We start from the raw sequence: 20052 nt of genomic DNA, 5'->3' as shown, positions 1-20052 counted from the left end.
AGGCAGGTATAGATTTTTATTTAATTTTTTCCAGGGTGTTCTTAAGGCTCAGTTTCTACCTATGCAGATATTTTTCTGGGAAGTTGAGTTTCATCTGCACTTTACATACTTTACCATTGAACTCGAACACACATTTTGATTGGCGCACACGAAGGCAGCAGCAAGCATGACTTTTTTTAAACACACATCACGCCTAAAATGCACAGGGTTTAAAGTACGTATGTGAGTAGTAAGAGGTGACAGGGTCACTTTAATTGTAGGCAATGAAACACCAGCTACACTGTGAACACCGATTCTCAGCACCATGACGAAGCCGCATGGTGAAAACTACTAGTGCCAAAATCCAACAACTGAAAATCAATGTACTGCTGATCTATAAGAGCCGTGTACAATCAATCCAGAAGAGCCATGACCACCACTTTGGACTACACCGCTAGACACATGTAGGCACAGAGAACATATGGAGCACACAGGCACACGTACAAACTATTTATACAGAGCCCAAATTATAACCCAAGAACAGTAAACCTATCATTTGCTTTCCCAAGTTCTGGACAGCAGTCTTATTTCCCTTCAAGTTCTACGCAGGAAGACATTGGTTAACAAGACCAGACAAGACAGCAATATAGGAAGTGACATTGAGCTTGTACAAAATGTACTGATCAGTCTCTCAGCGGGGCCCTGGGTGAATGTGCTGATCAGTCTCTCAGCGGGGCCCTGGGTGAATGTACTGATCAGTCTCTCAGCGGGGCCCTGGGTGACTGTACTGAAGAAAATAAATCTATTGTGCTTATCTCAAGATTCTTCTCAGCTTCAAGAACAAATACACCAATTTGTCTATTTTCATGTCATGGCTATAGGCAACTTAAACCCCTTCTCCACCCAAAATTATTCATTTATAGTCTATATTTTAAAAGGAGTGGAGAAGGACCATTGGGATCAGTCTCCACTTTCAGGCCATATCCGAATCATGTCCAGACCAGAATAGTTTGTTCCCGGACCCAAAAAAAGTAGACATGTGCACCGGCAGAAAAATGTGTTTAGTTTCGTTTTCATTCAGATTTTCCGTTATTTCTTTTTTCGGGATTCGGGTCCGAAAGTCAATTTGTTTCGGGAAATTAGTTAGCGGTAGTCTGTACGAATTTGCATTTCTGGGCGAATATTCGTTGTAGCAAAGTGACATTAGACAAAAAGGAAATAGTATGATTTTTTTTTTTTTTTTACAAAAAAAAAAGGCGGCGTGGGGTTTCCCCCCATTTGATTCCAGACCCTTTAGGTCTGGTAGGAAGGTAAGGAGGGACCCCCCAAGTTGATCCGGGAATGTGCTCGGATCAAGGGTCTGGTAGGAAGTTTAGGGGGGACCCCGCATTTTTTCCCTGTTTTGGGGTGGGGTGGGGTTCCCCCTTAAAATTCCTACCAGACCTAAAGGGCCTGGTATGGATTTGGGGCAAACCACACACACTTTTTTTTTAAGTTGGGGGGGTCCCTCCTAACATTCCTACCAGACTTAAAGGGTCTGGTATCAATTGGGGGGGACCTCACACTTTTTTTGTTCTCTTCTGCAGACTAAAAAACGTCACTTTGCTGCAATGAATATTCATCGAGAAACGAAAATTTGTACAGACTACCGCTAACTGATTTCTTCAGAAGTTCTAGTTAATCGGAAATTCGGATTCGTTTTCATTCGTCATATCTGTCATTTTGAGATTTGGATATATCAGAATTTCTGAAAATTTGTCTAAATAACTAATCTTTCCGAAACGAATCGCACATGTCTACAAAAAAGCACCACAATGTATCCCTATGGTATTTCTGGGCTCAGTGCAGTCTGTTCCGGACCAGACAAAAAAAATACTGCTGGTCTCATATTGTCTGGTCTGGAATGCACTGGAATGCATGGAAAGGCATCAGAAATGCATACCAACACATGCAAACGCACTGGAACGCACCTGTAAGCCCATGGCAAATCGCAATGCACCTCGTTCCAGATCTGGTCCGGAAAATGGTGTGAACCTGGCCTTACATTCCTGTGACACCATGGCAGGGGCAGTTGCTGCAGTCCTCGTCACTTACAATGACTTTGACCGATGTCACTAGGAGCGGCAATAAGGATAAATCTTGCCAATGGGGACACAGCAATTGTGGTCTGACAAAGGTTCTTACCCTTCATCTCAGAAGCCAAAACTAGAAAAAAAAATGGATGCAATGTTAAGCTTTAAAAAAGCCTCACAAGCTTTCATTATATCTATCCAGTGAGCCAATGAAATGTAATACCAGTTCCACATGTCCTGCCCTATTAATAGCTGCTACAGGCAATACCAGACCTTTGTGTTTCTATTTCATTGTTAAGTATTCCTGAGCTTCTAATAAAAATGTATCGTTCATTTGTGGTAAGTAGACATTTTTGGTTATTACTTTTTAATTGTATTAATCAGTTTGAAGACTGTGCTACTGGCCCTTTGTTGCTTCTCAAGGACTCTCGTCACCTCACAGGATTTCTATCCCTAGGGAGAATAGTGACAGTCTACTACTGTGAAATAATACGTTTAGAAATGCTTCAGCATTTTTAACTTAAAGCTGAACCCCCCTTACCTTCAATCCTACACAGTTGTAAAGACTCCTCGCCTTTACTGATACTGCTTCATCTGATTCACTGTACACTGAGCTTCTCACGGTGTGCATTAGAAGCTGCAATGGGTCAGATAGATCTCACCTTATTTCCTGGCTGGAGAATATCCAGCATCATCTAGCTCAGGGGTAGACAAACCCTGATCTAGCTCTTCCCGCCTCAGCTTTACCTCTCCCTGGCCCACCCCTTTAAGTCATTTGATTCAAGTTCTTTTAGTTGCGGAGACTCAGCATCACATGTGGGCGTTACATAGGGTGGTCTACATGCAATTACATTCTGCCTAGGAATGGCCTCTCCTCCAGACTGATATCCACCCATCAAGGTATTTTGATATTTGCATAACCCCCTGCATGCATCATGGCTGAGGGCTCTTGAGAAAGTACTAGGGGTGCTGCAATTTGTTTTTAGGACGCTATGTACACTACAGCACCCTGCCAACCTTTCCCACCAGCCGTGATCTTCCTACAATCAAAACAAACATTTTATTTAAAAATGTGTTCATGAAGGGGTAAAAGAAGAACCAGGGAAGGCAACATATAAGCTGATTGAACTTTAGCTTTAAGGAAGAATTATGGTGTGAGTGAAAAACACTCATCCCCATAATTCAAGCCGACCTGCGACACTGAAGTTGTCACAAGTCGGCTCTATGGATCGGGAAGTCAGCGAACACACACTGCCGATCTCTGATTTCCTGATCCTCTCCCTGCAGAGAGCAGGGATTCCCCTTCCCCAGAGAGCGCAGGGATTCTCCCTTCCCATTTCTCCGGCGCTGACTGGGGGAACAGGAGAGGGGGCGGGCACAGCTGGCTAGAGGCAGAGCCAGCTGTCAGCCAGTGAATCTCGCCAATATTGTCAGGATCTGTCCCGGCTGTGGCACGGCTCAGTACTCTCAGCAAATAGCCAGCAATAGCCCGCTATGTATTGAGTTTTGGGTCACCGGAGGACATTAGTATATGTCCTCCGGTGACCCTGAAGAGAACCAGGAGCAAAAAAGGTTGCCCCATAGTTCTCCTTTAATATGTCTGTATAGCTTGTCTTCCAAGGTCCTCTGAAATTTCTGTCAGAACAACTTCATCATATAGGTTCACATACTTTTTCGATCAAGGCTTGTGATTATTTAAACCATTTGTTCAATAAAGATGTAATGTAAAACATTGCATGTGTTGTTTGTTAACTAGGACAGCCTTTGCTTATTACTGTGGCTTGGATGAAGATCAGACCACATTTAAGGAGTCTGTCACACATAAATCCAGGCAATCCCAAAGGGTTCACAAACTTTGTCTTGCAACTGTTCACAAAAACTGCAAACTATTATTAGAAACAAGTTGTTTTACATTGGTTACTAGTCTATCCAGCGACATGAACAGGCACAACCCTAAAATAAACAAAGACTGAAGTTTCCCTTTAAGTTGGCCAACTCTAACCTATAAAACCTTCCACAAAGCTAACATAGGCCAAGCTACCCAGAATGATCTAATAAAACTCTGAATAATGGAGGCACGGCACCACATTCTATCTAAGCTTAGTGGAAAGTAAACTTGTGTACCAAAAGCTTTTGTGGAAAATATGTACCTTGCTGATTACCAAGCCCACAAATATTAAACTCACATGAAGGACAATCCTTTCTGCAGAGCTAAATCCTCCGCAAAATACATGAATAATGGAAGATAGATCACAGGACCGCTGATGGTGCTAAATAGCTTTCTATAAACTTCCAGCCAAAGATGAATGTCTTCGCTTTACACTACTCAGCAGAAAATGACTGGCTTCAAGGACTTAGAAACAGAATTTATGATTACATTTTAAATATTAGGATTTTTGTGCTATGCTGAAGTAAAAAGAAAATACATTTCTGTTGCTCCCAACAAGATTCTATTACCACCAAAAAAAGCTTATAGTGACCGGCACATATCGAATCTGGATGCTGAAATTACTGATGTGATAAGAATTTCCAGAAGTATTAAAATACTGTTCCAATTGCCTGGGACTGAACATACAAGTGAATTTTCACTACTACTTTTACCTAGGGACGTTCAGATACCAAGTAACGTACTCGGTACAAGTACATAGATACATTTCCAGCTCCAAGACTAGACTAGAGAAAAACTCAAAAGTCAGGAGGCATCTGTCATTTTTAAGTAAGGATGCACCGATACTGAGTATTTTGGCGAGTACTCGTACTCACCCAAATGCTCAGATGCCTATGCCGATACTGGAGCTTCCACTATCAGGAAGTTGGGCATTGTATCATGACACGATCCCGGCCAGAAAGCCGGCCCCATGCTGACACAGCGCAGTGCCCAGCAGGGAGGAAAGAAACTGTCAGGAGCCAAGCGGTGCGGAGGAGGAGAGTGCTGTTAGCGTGTCACAGGAGGCTGAGCTCTCCTCCCCACACCGCCCGCTCAGCCTCCTGTGACAGGGAGTCAGGATGGAGAGCCGTATACAAACATTCAGCGATCAGTACTCTCCTAGGTTACTCCATACCATGGTCTTTATTTGGTGGCCCATTCATGAAATGCAAGTTGTGGCATGGAGCTACTAGTACCTCACAGATGTCTATCTACTCACCTCGGCAGGAGAGATGGTTAAATGGCTTTTACAGGTCATGTGAATAGGCTCTCCTGGCTTTTTTCCCCTACTACTCTTACAATCAATGAACTTAGTGAAGCGATATTGACTGTGCTTTATAAATGGGTGATGTAACAGATATATATGGCGAACAAATTAATATGAAATTCAGGATCCAGTATGTCCAATCCAGGAGCCAGCAGGGTTTTTTTTTTTTTTTTTTAGTAGGAGCCATTGACAACAAGAGAAAACCTCAAAACGTTATGCATCGGCTGTAATCTTAAAGGCGCATTGACATTAGCAAGGTAAGTCCAATGACCTCATCAAAGTGTTCCATGGCTAACGCATGAAAATATGAAGACAGTGGGCATCCCTTGGCCGCACTTTTGAAGCTACAGTCAAAACTCCTGTTAAGTTCTATGTTTACTAATCCCAAAAAAGTGTCAATAAAGCTTGTTGAATGCTGTCATGGACTGCTAGTCTAAAGAAACTATGAGTGAGATTTGGTGCTGTCACTACTCTGTTGCTCACTGGTCTCCTTGCTGGAGAATAAGCCGTAACTGAGGAGCTTCAGTGCAAGGATCTCCCTTCTCTTAATGCATTCATTCTGTGGCTCTGTGCAAACTGCACTTTTCGTGCTGCTTTCTGGCCAATGGATTCCTCACATCTGGAAACAAAGCACTGTTCCTCTACTAAGATGGCAACCTCAACACAGAAACATAATACAGAGCAAGGCTACGACGATTGCCCTTTTACAGTGGGCAGCTTACTACTGCTATAGTATTTGAAATATGACTGTTGTACACCTTTATATGTTTTTCATGTATCGTGTATTTACACAATAAAGCGGACTTCTGATTTAAAAAAGAACAAGGCATAACTAGTCCGTAAAACAGGAAAGATCAGCTACAGACCGCAAGCAATGCCGTGACTAGTCCTTTGCCCTCTGCTTGCCTTTTTTGGGATACCACTTCCACAGTACAGGTCCTCTTTAACCTACACTCAAGGAGAACTTTTTGCAGTTCTGTATTGTAAACTTTGTAATGTTCTGACTGTGCACAAGATTCAAAACACGGATCGATCTGCCCCTGGAAGAAACCCAACATACGCACTATTTTTTTTCCCCTCCTTGAATTACTCTTCTACAGCCAAGATAAAAAGCCTGTAATCACAATGTGTAGACAAGGAAATTCACCTAGATCAAAGCAGATTATTTACAACATCAAAAACAGGGTTGTGTCTTTGTTCTGTAAATCCTCAGTTATGAGCATTATTCACCCAAAATACCACAAATTAGAAGGCGGGTTATTTTCTTCCGGGCAAACCCCATTTCACAAAAGAGGTCACAGGGATATTTACTGTGTCAGATTAAGGTAGGATGTCTCTGCTATCCCCAAGAGACCAGACCTCAGGCTCATCATGGTGAACGCCAGGGACTTTAATGTGCTGATCTCCACCACTCAGCAAGTATGATTAAAAACCATTTTACACATGATTAAGAGCAAAACGTGCCGCCACGCATTTTTAGTAAAACCGCAACATGAAAAATGATGGACATTCTGGTAAACTTCATGAAATCTTCCCATTTTGAGGCACTTCTTCCTACAGTATAATCAGTAACCTAACCTTATCACTGCTGTTAGAAAAAGAACCCGAAGAAGTAGCATTCTCTTCCATTAAAATCTAAAACCTGCTGTTCATAGACCCACAGACCAGCAAATGCTGCAACGGTGCTTAAGTCAATGGCCATTCAATATAACAAGTTCTTTATAAAAACTTGCAGTAGCCACATTTCACAGAACTCCGAACATGTGCTGTAAATGGTTCCATTTCCTGAAGCCTGTGCAGTGCAAATTCATCTCATGATTTACATATCAGGTTGCAACACCCAAGTTAAGTTTAAGGGCAGGTTCACACCATTTTCGGGACCAGATCTGGTCTGGAAAATGGTGTGAACCTGCAGAAGCTCCAGTGCATTCCAGACCAGACAAAATGCGACATGCAGTATCTTTCTGGTCTGGAAGGGACTGCGCTGGTGTGAACAGAGGCCGGAAATAGCATAGCGATATATTAGGATGCATTTTGGGTCCGGAAACAGTCTGGTGATGATCTGGATGTGGTGTGAATGGGCCCTGAAACATCCCATTACTGACACATTGAGGGGAATTTATCAAAACTGGAGCAGACAAAATCTGGAGCAGCTGTGCATGTCAACCAATCAGCTTCTCTCTTTCATTTTCAAATGTTAATTGAACAAACTGGAGATAGAAGCTGATTGGTTGTCATGCACAGGTGCTCCAGTTTTGATAAATTCCCCCCATTCTGTTTATGAGAACAAGGAGACTATAATGGGTGTGTCTGCAAACAACTTTCCTGCATTGCAAACAGGTTAGCAGATGGGGTCCGCAGGTCAAGAACTGCTAAAAAATAGAAGTAGGCTGGGATGGGATGGGGCAATACAGCTGCCCTCGAATGAAAAGCCAAAGCCATGAAGAATTAGGCAGTGCTCCTCATATGTTCGATTTAATTTATTGCACTAGAAATACATTTTATACTTGAGCGTAAGGCATCAAACTAACTGCTTGCAGTACACAAAACACAGGAAAGTTGTCGAAAAGGGTTGAAGGCACCCCAGTGAGCAAAATAAAGACAGACAATTATAGCTTTATGACTTTAAATAATGGGTAGTGACATTCCTTAATTACCAGCTAATGATTCACACCAGGAAATGGTACGGCTACAACAGACAAGGGGGCAACCTACACCAATAGCTGATTGCTTTGTGTACAAACACACAACATGGTAAAATAAATCTCAAAGCAAAGCACATGGAGCCTGTAATTGGGCTTTAGGCCTCGGGTGGCTTAATGCAGCGTTTTTCAACCACTGTGCCGCGGCACACTAGTGTGCCGTGAGATATTTTCTGGTGTGCCGTCAATAAATCGTTAATTTCTTTGATCGATCAAAATAATTTTGATCGATCAAAGTTACTCACCTCTCCGCCGGCTTCCGGGTCTTCCGTCGGAGATCCGGTGACGTCACGGACATCGACGGTCACCGGACTCCTCCCCCCTTCCCTGAGTGGCTCTTTCGGCTAACGAAGGGAAGGGGGGAGGAGTCGGGTGATGTAGTTGTCCGTGATGGGTAACGAAGGGAAGGAGGGAGGAGTCCGGTGACGTCACGGACAGACTCCTCCCACTTCCCTTCGTTAACCGGCTGGAAATCTAATGGTGGTGTGCCTCGTGAATTTTTTCATGAAAAAAGTGTGCCTTTGCACAAAAAAGGTTGAAAAACACTGGCTAAATGCAAGAAAAATATGAATGTGGTTTAGGTTACCCTTATGGTGCTGCCAGGCAACACAAAGCGCTCACCCAATTAAGCCATTAAAGCTGAACTCAAGAGAATATAAGATACTGTATATAGAATATAGATACTGTAATAGCTATGCAAGTTAGCCCGAATAATATGTATACGCTGGGTGGAGGGCTGCTGCATAGTACCTTGCTGCAAGCCGGCTCCTATGCAGTGCTGGATTTCTGGGTGCTTCGGGTTGAGAGAAGCAACTATAGCAATGAAGGGCTCCCGGTACATCCGATACAATCCTCTCTCCTCCTCCATTCACAAAAAGCCTTGTATTTGTCACATGGCATACTGTGACCAGAGGAGGAGAGATGTCGTGTTCTCACCCTCCTCTCTCCTCCCGTTATCCCCGCAGCATCCAGGAATACAGATTGCAGAACATTCTAAAGCACTCGGCCAATGGAGAGTCCTGAAGATGTTCAAATCACACACGTATGTTTGGCTACACTCTAATTTCTGTGGCCTGCCTTAAAGCTCAACTCCTGCCAACCTTCCTCCTGAGCCAACAGGAAGGAGAAAGCTAACCAAGAGAGAGCAATAAAAACAGACAAAAGGCCCTAACCTTTCCTCATTCTACACAAAATAATCTATGGTTTTGTTGTAGTTGGGCTTAAAGTCCATTTCCACCTTTGTAAGTGATGTGCATTTATTGTGGTAATGAAGAGGTGCAGGGGATGTATAGATGTGCACATTTTTCATGACTCGCATTGCATTTTTCTATGAAAGTTTAATTAGGCATGAAGCCGCAAAATTCAACAGGAAATTCAGTCTGACACCAGGGTCGTATGGTAATTAGGCGTATAGAGTATGTACTTGTACAGATGAACATTCAGGTCCACTTATTACATATACATTCTATAATTCCTTCGGAGCAGTGCTGCAGAGTGGCTGTGTGTTGCAACTCTTTCCCTTATGTCTATCAGTCTTGTCAGATGAATGGAATACAATGGACTCGTTCCATGGCTAACTGATCTCGGCAGCCTTTCAGCAGGGAGGATACCCATATTCCCATATTGTTTACATACACACATTATATTATATATATATATATATTATATATATATACACATATATACACACACACACACACACACACACACACACACACACACACACACACACATGTATATATACATATATATACACATATACACATACATATACATATATACATATATATATATATCCACAGAGAGCACAGAGAAGGAGAAGTTACTCATCTGCATACATATTATAGCATTAAAAAACTGCTTACATACAACAATGTTCTATTAGATTATTTTCAGGCAAAAGGTTTCAATAACTCAACCATGTAATCACTGCAAATCCTCCATAGCTTTCCTTGAAGTACTGTTCACCTATATTTCTCCCACAAAGGTATCAACATGTAGGAAAACACAATGCAGTGAAACAACAGGATTATAGCAGGCAGCAGAGAGGTCATATGTACACTGAACATTCTTCAAGTAGGATTAGAAATATTGAGCAGGTGCTTTGTCCTGCTAGAGAGAATGTCATTTAAAGATGAACTTTACCCACAATCTTTGAAATGACAACAAACACACCTTTAGAAATGTTTAGTAATGATAATCTACAAACAAACAGACACATATAAATAATTGCCGGCTTTTTATTCTTTCCATACCTTATTTTTCTTTTCCTCCCCATCCTTCTCGCAGTGGCCATTTTTCTAAGGGCAGATGAATTCATCTCCCCCTTACTTCCTGGTACTTCCTGTGACTAGGACATGTGACAATGCACATCATCTCGGGGGGTGGATGCCTTTCCCTGAGATCTCGTGATGAGATCTCCCAGGTGATGAAACCTTACCAAGATGCATCACTTGGGCACATCTCATTCTAATAACCAAGAGGCCCAGGAAGTGGAAAAACAGTCATTATAAGTAAAAAGCAAAATATGCTTTTTGAACTAATGAATGTAAGATGATTTCCCAGCAGCATACAGAGGTGCATGCTGATGTAATTTTTAGTGAAAGGGTGCATAGGTCCACTTTAAGACATTTTTCTCAGCTTAGAAAAGATAATTCTAATGATTCAATCACCAAAGCTCAGAGAATCTGAAATGGTATTTGGAGTACAATAATAAAAAAAACTATATAACATTAAAATTAACCTAAAACAATTATAGTTGTTTTATTTATAATGTTGGGGGGTTTTAAGTAATTTTCAGGCCTAAAATGTGGAATATAACATGGGTACAAAAAAATGAAAAAAAGGCCTCAGTCATGAAGGGGTTAAGATAGACATTTTCTAAGAGAAAGAGACTGCCAATGCTAACCTTCAAAATGACAGTTGTCTGGATGTTATGCTGACCCACTGGGGTCAACACTTTCAGAGTCACTGACCTGGAACTATGTATATCAGGCAAGTCAGAGACGTTATAGGCCCTTATCTGCATACTGGTTCTGGGTTAGTAGCTTTAAGTACTGAAGCAAGAGGATTAGCATGATACTCAGGCAACACGAATATGCAGACTGAGAAGTCAGCAAGTAAGAAAAGGTTTCCCTAAATTAGAGCTCTAGATCCACAGGTAATCCAGCAGCTGCAGGAGGGGGAACAGACAGGTCATTTCCAATTTTCCTGTTTAAATACAACATAACATGCCAGTGCAGAACATAAATGTACTTGGGTTGACACAGCACATCATGGAGATTGCAAAGGAAGGTGGGAACATTTTCATAAAATATGAACGCAAGAACCAGATACTGCACACTCTGCTGTTTTTCCGCTTGCTTGATTCTGATAAATACCAAACAAAATCAGCAACGTTAATTGCCGTTGTGGTGAAGGGCTCTGAATGATGAGCTGTCTCTACGTTGGACTTCAGTTATTTGAAATATTCTGGAAAGCAGCAGATAGGCAGCCCTGCCAGCACTCTCTTTAACTAGGTGTGTGTAAATCAATGCGGCTGTACAGCGAACGTCCAAGGAGTATAACTCATTCTCCGTAGAGCTTTTACATGGCTGCCATCCATATCACCAAGAGTAAATCTTTTAATCTAGCCACATGTCATCTCCTTTTCTGAAAGCTAATTGACACCTCCCTTCTCAATCCTATTTTGTAAATCTTTTCTAACGCTGTGGCACTTGTAAAGATTGGACAGATCGAGGTTTAATCCTAGAAAATGCACGGTACATTAGCTACAGTGGCAGAGAGAGGATATCAGGGCCCGCAGCTAGGGAGGACGACTCTACATCCGAGACCCCAAAGCACCCAACCATAGCGGAGCACCTCTGTTCTATCTAGCATGCAAAGCCCATAACCAATATCCAATATTCTTATTGTAGTGTATAGAATGCTTACTTAAATAAAAGGGCCCGACTGGTTGTTTCAACACTTTACAACTGTTATACATAGCTTAGCACAAGACAATTTGTGTCCCATTAAAAACCCGAAGGTGACTTTTCAGATACAACTGTGATTAAAGTGGACATTTCAGTAACTGAGTAGGTCTGCAATTCCTGACATGTTAATATACACAGCAACAATACAGCTTTTCAAAACCGCTGCAGTTTTTATCACTAAAGTGACACTAAACTCAGAAGTTCAATCTTAAAAATGCCTACACTATTAACAAAAAAGTATCTTATTTGTGCATCACTCGGCTGTAAATCCTCAAATCATCTCTGAATTGGTGCTGACACTGTCCTTCCTTCTGGAGGGTGGCTACCGTTGTTCCCCATGGTCCCTGTGTGTGTTGTAAAGTAGTCACTGCTCCAAGCTCACTCCTGTAATGGACTACGTCAGGTTTTAGTTTACTGATTTGTATTGAGATTGTAGTCCATCACAGGAGTGAGCTTGGAGCGGTGACTACTTTACAACACACCCCACCACGTGGCAATCTTGCACGATCAGGAGTCAGGAGTTGCCCAGGTGTGCACCGATCGCGCTGTAGGTGCCATTATTTTCCAATTGCACCCCAGGGTTTCCCGCCGCGATTCCGCCCGTGCTTCTGAACACGAACACTAAAACAGACGCACGTCGTGTATCGCAGAAAAAAAGTACAAGTATTCAGATGCACGGGCAGAATCGTCCCGGGAAACCACGTGATCCGCCTGGCGTGACTGGGGTACCATTGGAAAATAATGGCACCCAGAGCGCGATCAGTGCACACCTAGGCAAAACCTGACCGCGCGGAACCGTGCACGATTGCCACATGGTGGGGTGTTGCCTAGGTGTGCACCAGCCCTCACTGTGAAAAAGGTAGAATATAAATGAAAAGTGACATATTGGGATGGTACGATAACCCATTACTAGACTGACTGAAATGAAGAAGCATTAGTTCACACCTTCCTCAGCCTCCTGTATTCGGGGCAATTGTAGGATCCTAAAGCCACCAAGGCACCCCAGGGCACAGATAAATTGGGGTGCACAAGATAAGCAGTAGCGAAGTAGGACTGATGATTATCACAGATACAGCTTTGAAAGTATAATACGCACAACCCCCAATATTATAATAATCCACAGTAGAATTATAATCTTTGCATTTGTGTAATGCTCACCAGCAGTAATATTCCCCACTGGTAGAAATACATTTCCAAACCCTCTAAAATATGAGGCCAGATCTGTGCTGTAAACAGTTGTCCCCGGGCCATAAAGACATTATTTGCACAACTCCACCCACTTTACTGAAAGAACAAACCCCTTCATTTCTGAATTATGACGGAAGGGAGGACATGTAAATACTTCGGATTTAACAAGGCTCTGCCAGGCTTCCCACAGCTTTAAAGCAAGTGCTTGCCGGTTAATTCATTATAAGTCCATTAAAAATGGGACATTTTCCCCTTTAATGTCAGCTCTTGTAACTGCTTCAACATTTGCTTAACCTTTGGTCCCTGTTATTCATCCCTTTGTAATAGGCTGTTTACTTTCATTTTTTCAGAATCATAGGGCTAATGTGCATCTGAGTCACTGGCATCAAGTCATTTCTATTTGGTCATACTCAGGAGTTCAAGAATACCTGTCAGAGAAAAAACAGAAGCCTGAAATGCTACCATTGCTTGCCTGCATGTCATTATGATCCTCCTGCTTCCTTACATTGACTCAGTGACCTGAAGCAAGTACGCAGATGAGGGTTTCTTTTACAAACTTTTCATGATTTGCATACTTGTTCTGGGTCATGGACTTAAGGTTTTGAAAAACGGGGGTCAATATACCAGCCAGGCACAAAGAGGATCAATTTTGCCCAATGTGCGTGGCAACAGTCAGATTAGGAAACAACTCAATACCTGTACACATGCCCTGACCTTGGCAGAAATACCATGGAAAATTGCTGAGCAGGAAAGTCCAACATCAACGCTGAATTTTCCTTATCTAATAAAACAATACAAAGAGCCAAGGCCAAAGTGTAGTACCAAAAGCAAATAAGAATCCATCTATTATTTAAAAAGCGCAAGCAGTTAAGTGCAAAGCATAGTAACCCATCAGAATTAATTTAACTGTCAAATGAACAAGCAATTAAAAGTCAGTTAATAAGAGAATGGTACAAGTTCTGTTAGCAACAGTAGAAGCTGTACCAAAAAGTTAATGCCATCCAATGTCTTGGGCCCATTGTCTGCTGGCTTAAAAGAGAACTATGGGGTAAGTGGTTTTCGCCATAGTTCTCCTTAGGGTCACGATAGGACATATACTAACCTCCTCCCGTGACTCAAAGCTCAGTATATCGCGGGCACCAGTAACCAACACATGGGCATTTGTTAAATCCACTGACTGACGCTGGAGCATTTTTTTCTTTTACTGACCAGACGCAAGGGGATTTATTATTCATATGGACAACTGGAATGGGGGTATTTTTTTTTACTCCCACTGAACAATGACACAGGGGCATTACTCATAATGACTACTGATGTCGGGGCATATATATATTTTATTTTATTTTCCTCCTACTGGCCAATGCAGCCCCCAAAATTGGAAGGGTCCTCTCAGGATCCAGAAGACTGCAACAGAGAGATGACATTGGGAAAAGGTGACCAGTCTGCAGGCAGAGACGGCAAAGCTGGATCTACTAGTCGTCACTAACAGAAGTAGCAGCACTGGTAAGGGACATGGGCGGAAGATTGGGGCAAGTGATAGACATTTCTTTTCTTCCTCTCAAAAATATTTCCCATGTAACTATGCAATACCTGCTTAGCCTCCATTTAGTTCCCACATTTTTTTTTTTAAAGGTAACAAACATGCAGATGTCTTGCTGCTTCACATCTGCCTGCCCTTGAATTGCTCGCTAGGTTGCTGGAAACCACTGTGATGGTCAAGAGAAATTAGCCATTTTATTGTAATTACAAAAAATATGATAGTCAGCAAAAATGTATACTACGAAACAAAGAGCTTTTAACACATGCTTGTGCTTGCTGAAAGAAAAAGGAAAAAAATGCCTAAAACGCAGTCAAATTTTTATGTTTCTGGAGTGAAATAAGAGAAGAAGAAAAAACACGGAAAAAACATTCCGATAGATAGACAGATACACACACCAAAACAAAACAAGAAGTGAGGTGAAAGCTCTTCAATAGTAGGAGGCAAATTCCCTTTTGGATACCGGTAACCGTTTTCTAAGTTGGAAATCCTAGATTACCCTTTCGATGGTACATATTATCTCAATAACAGAGGGTAAACTTGTGTTGTGCTACTTTATTAGATAAATAGTTTACAGAGTAATCAGAATGTAGAAGAAAACAAGGAAGGCATTGCATCAATTCATGGCTACAGATTAAAATGATTTTACAATATATATGAACAATAAAAAGGCCAATTGAAAAGACTAAAACAAACATGACCCAAAAGAAGGTTGTCAGAAAATTACCCAGCTCAATAAATTATATCGATCAATTATGTACTCAAAGACAGATCATCCAGAAACATGACTCATCGCTGTGCAATCAAAACAGGAAGCCGACTTGTTAGGAGCAGTACCTGTGCAAGATCTGTAGAGTTTATTCCCGAAGGAGCAATTCACATTAACAGAACAGATCAGTCAGCTTGTCTTTCTCTTTTCTCTCGACAATTTCTAAATTACCTCTCTAGAAAAGAGCGCAATAAAAGATTTCAGTTTCAGAAAGACACTAAAATAATGTTGGCTCCTGGAAAATGTGCTTTTTACATGTCAGGAAAGAAATGCAGGAGGTGAGCACATGCAGGGCATGCCATTCCTGAGCTTAGAAAAGTGCTACTTGCTTGAGTCAATTATCATAAACAAGTTTTGTATGGAGAGTTCTGGTTCACTTTGACTGAAGCTGCTGCATACTTATTTGCTACGTAAATGCTACGTATTTTACCAACCGCTCAGTGTCTGCAACCCCCCTGTCAATCCCTACACTGGCTTCCACTTGCCCAAAGGATAACATTGTATCACCCTAACCATCCCCTCCGCTCTTCAAAAGACCTTCTTGCTTTCCAGCTCCCTTGTCAACTCCTCCCATACTCGCCTCCAGGACTTCTCTAGAGTCTCTCACATCCTCTGGAACACTTTACCCAACCTGTTTGTGTCTCCCACTCTGACTGCCTTTAGGCGATCCCTTACGACTCATCTCTTCAAGGAAGCCTATCCCACCTCAACCTAACCACTCAACCATCACGTTCTCAAAAAGTTCATCCTCACACAGCTACCTCCTCATGTACCACTTGCCCCTCCCTTTTAGATTGTAAGCCCTTTAGGGGTAGGGCCCTCCTTACCATCATGTCTTGTATTGTGATTGTAATGTCTTCCTTATATTGTAAAGCGCTGTGCAAACTGTTGGTGCTACCGGTATATAAATCCTGTATAATGATATATTTGAGGTCACCTGAGGGTACCGGCTCACTCCCTGAGTGCTGCTCTTTGCCCGTTTATTGTACTTCACTCACAATTAATATGTATTCTCTAAACACGGAGGTAACAGCCATTGTATGTCCATTTTTCAAACGAATGAGTACTGAGTACACTAAAAATATATCTCATCAGTCAGCCTGCGGACAGGGGGTATTATTTGCTGAACTGGCACATGACTATGTACACACAACCCAAGTGGTTTCTTTACTCTGAAGGCTAACATTACACAAAGCATGTCAGGTTATTCCACATGACTCAACAATGAGCATTTATCACAGCAATGGGCCAACATCATACTATGTGGCCAAATAGTCTCCTGGATTTCAAAGCTACATGATTATATCTGAACTATACATCTATACATATACGCTAATCATTATTAAAAGACAAACAGTAACGCCCCGGCTTGGAGCAAACCAAGATCACTCAAGCCCATGAAAAACTTATAATATTTTGTGGCAGAAGCATGTCCCACACCTTTGTGCCTCAGCTGCAAATAAATTGGCCCAGGAAGGGGGAATGGGGAACCAGTGACAGTTTTGCGTGAACTTCACACCAAAACCCGGCACATCACTAGTAAAAAATAATCAGCTAGTTCGAGAAGAAAAAAAGGGTCTTAAAAACCACACATGCAGTAACTTTATCATTAACATGTTGCAAAATTGTGATTTTTCCTGCTACTTTCAGTTGACAATCATAAGTTTGCAATTTTTGTGGTTTAACTTATTTGATTTTTTTTTTTATTCTGGTTATAACCCAGAAACTCATAGCAGAGGCTGCGGATGCGGTCAGCTGTCACTGCCGTGTATAGCCCACCCACAGCTGTTCACATTAGTCTAATGGAGCAATTCATGACACTGCCCCATTCACATAGGACCTTACAAATACATTTAGGCCAATCAGATGAAGCTGCACGGACCGCTTTGGACATTCTATGGCAGTTGGAGCTCCTGAATAATGATGATGTCATCACTGCTCTCTGCATCATTAAGGTGCCCAGACACCTGCGATTATCGTTCAGAAATCCACCACAAATGGTCTTTCGTTCGATAATCGATCAGTTGATGGGAACCAGGCGATTTTTTTTACTGTACTCCTGGCCGAATTTTCTCGAAGGGTGAGGCTGGAAAACTTTTTTCGAATTGTATGAAAATCGACGGATTAGTGGCGTTTTCATTGGCAGCAACGAAAATTCCCCATCAAAAATCTATAGGCGTATGGCCAGCTTTACACTGAGAGTGCAGAGCACTGAGGACAACTAATAGTGGAATGCAATTACTGCTGGGGTACTATTAAAAAGCACAAAAATATGCCCAGAGTTGGGCTTTAAATGTAGAAAAATAGACCAGAGAGTTTTCTTTTCAACCAGGCATTTTTGATAAAGAAAAATGAATAAGTTGCAGTAACAGAGGAGACACTGGACGCAGAGAGGATGGTAATTTAAAAGGAGAACTATGGGGTTAGGGCTTTTCCCCATAGTTCTCCTTAGGGTAACGGGAGGATACAAACAAGCCTCCTCCCGTCACCCTAAGCTCAGTATACCGCGAGCAACAGCTCGCGGTATACTGAGACGCCGCAGCTGAAGCGGATCCCGACAATTATGTCTGGATCCGCCCAGCTGCGTGAGTGACAGCTGGCTCTGCCTATCTAGAGGCAGAGCCAGCTGTACCCGCCCCCTCCCCCGTGCGTTCCGCCAGTCAGCGCTGGAGGATCGGAGCGGGGAATCCAGCCCCTCCACTGTCACGGCAGAGGTGAGCGAACGCCGCTACGTGTTCGCTCACTTCCCGATCTACTGAGCCGACCTGTGACAGTCTCATTGTCACAGGTTGGCTAGAACTATGAAGTGAGTGAAAAGCACTCACCTCATAGTTCTCCTTTAATATTCTATCATCTGTGATGGAGCCGCCAACAAAATATGACAAGAATATAGGAAGTACAACCTAAAACTGCCACACATTAATCAGCTTTACTGCTATGTAAAAAAGGAATATAGAACATGGAAAGTTCATCAATTATGAATGTAGCAGCCAGCGATTACCAACTTGCATCTCAGCTGAGCAGAACTCAAAATGCAGTATAGAGGAAGTAATACTATAAAACATCAGATTGGCATTTATTAGCTATTTTCTATACTTCTATGACGTTTTTACACAAGACTCCATAGCGGGATACTGATTAAATATGTACAGCTACTAAAACCAACATACAGCTATTGAAAACAGGCAAAAGCCCATTAAGGACCTGTTCAAACCATGGCGTTGTGTTAAACGAACAATACCACGCCTTTAGCACATGTTAATGCAAAACACACCTATTGTGCGGTACCGTGCGCTAGTTGCGTTGTATTTCTATTCGTTTGAATGGCACCCCAATGCACCTCCCAGTTGTCGTGTTCCAGCACAGCGAGTGGTACAGGCAGTCCCCGGGTTATGAACAAGATAGGTTCTGTAGGTTTGTTCTTAAGTTGAATTTGTATGCAAGTTGGAACAGGTACATTTTTTGCTTTAACTCCAACCAAAAATGTTTTATTAGTTTTGGATAGCATAGGGAAGGGTTACCCTCACTTTCTGTCCCTGTGACAATTGGATTTTGAAAATGTTGAGTTGTCGTGGAAACAAGGATTGGTGATAAAGTTGTTGTCTCAAGGACAGGAAGTGAGATTAAATATTTCTAATGAGGACACAGACAGCAGTAAAAAGCTCACAGTGACCAGGAAGAAGAGGTGGGTGCCCCCCGTCTACATGTCTAACAAGTGCCAACTTCCTGTAATGTACGTACAGTACTACAAACCAGACCCAAAAAAGGCAGGCACTCCTCGTCGGCACGAGCGCGGTAGCATTACAACTACTGAAATTCTGCGCGGTACACTTTGGCTGCAGCCTGTGACCCCCTGCTGTACAGTAATAGTCTCCGTTTGTAAATGGGGGTCGTATGTAAGTCGGATGTTTGTAACTCGGGGACTGCCTGTACTTCAATACCGTGCGTTGCGTAAAAAAAAAACAAAGTAGTTGTAAACTAGATCTGAAAAAGGGTTATAGACCTGGATGGTACATTGCATATTATTGCACTTTCAGTTTGTCCCTCTAATTGCACATTGAAATGGTTTAGAATAGTCGGCCCAAATGCCTGCTTCAAATAAACAACTAGAAAGGTCAGAAATATGGTTTTAGAAATGATTTTTAGATATCCTGTGTGAATGGGAACACATATACATATAGTGGAGGTTATCAAATTTGACTGCACATGTGGAAACACTTTATAAACAATAGACACTCTGCAGTCTCTAAATGTGAAACACAGGATGCTCCGGACACCATGTGCTCTAATCTACTTTGGTGACAAGTCACATGAGGGGGCACGTTTGTTTTACAGTCAAAATACAAATGTACCTTGGTAATGCTGACATGTGCCCTATTGATTCATAGGACATGAATTTTGATGACAGGGCCGCCTCAAACCTGACATTACTGCCCTTCTCATTGATCTGTAGCACAGACTTACTGAACCAACCCATCGGTTTAAAAACCGTGGTTATTCCTGTTCCATTTTGGTATTTGTACCGGTACCTTGAGAGTATGGCCGCCGAGTGTCACAACAGGATTCCCATCCCTGAAATCTTGTCACTCTAAGTGGCTTAATTTTTAGTCATGTGGGAAAAGGTGTGATTCTGTTTT

The 20052-nt window shown here is 42.2% G+C and overlaps 1 protein-coding gene across 6 annotated transcripts in view; it reads right to left on the bottom strand.

The window, feature by feature from the left end:
- Positions 1-20052, bottom strand: part of PARD3 (par-3 family cell polarity regulator) — a 535067-nt gene that overhangs the window by 469672 nt on the left and 45343 nt on the right. The window lies entirely within an intron of this gene.

The sequence above is a fragment of the Nanorana parkeri genome, unplaced genomic scaffold (genome assembly GCF_000935625.1).
Source record: "Nanorana parkeri isolate BGI_ZX_2015 unplaced genomic scaffold, ASM93562v1 scaffold84, whole genome shotgun sequence".
In the NCBI taxonomy this organism is placed as follows: Eukaryota; Metazoa; Chordata; class Amphibia; order Anura; family Dicroglossidae; genus Nanorana; species Nanorana parkeri.
Note: the sequence above shows the minus strand (reverse complement) of the source record. Positions and strands in the feature narration are given on the sequence as shown.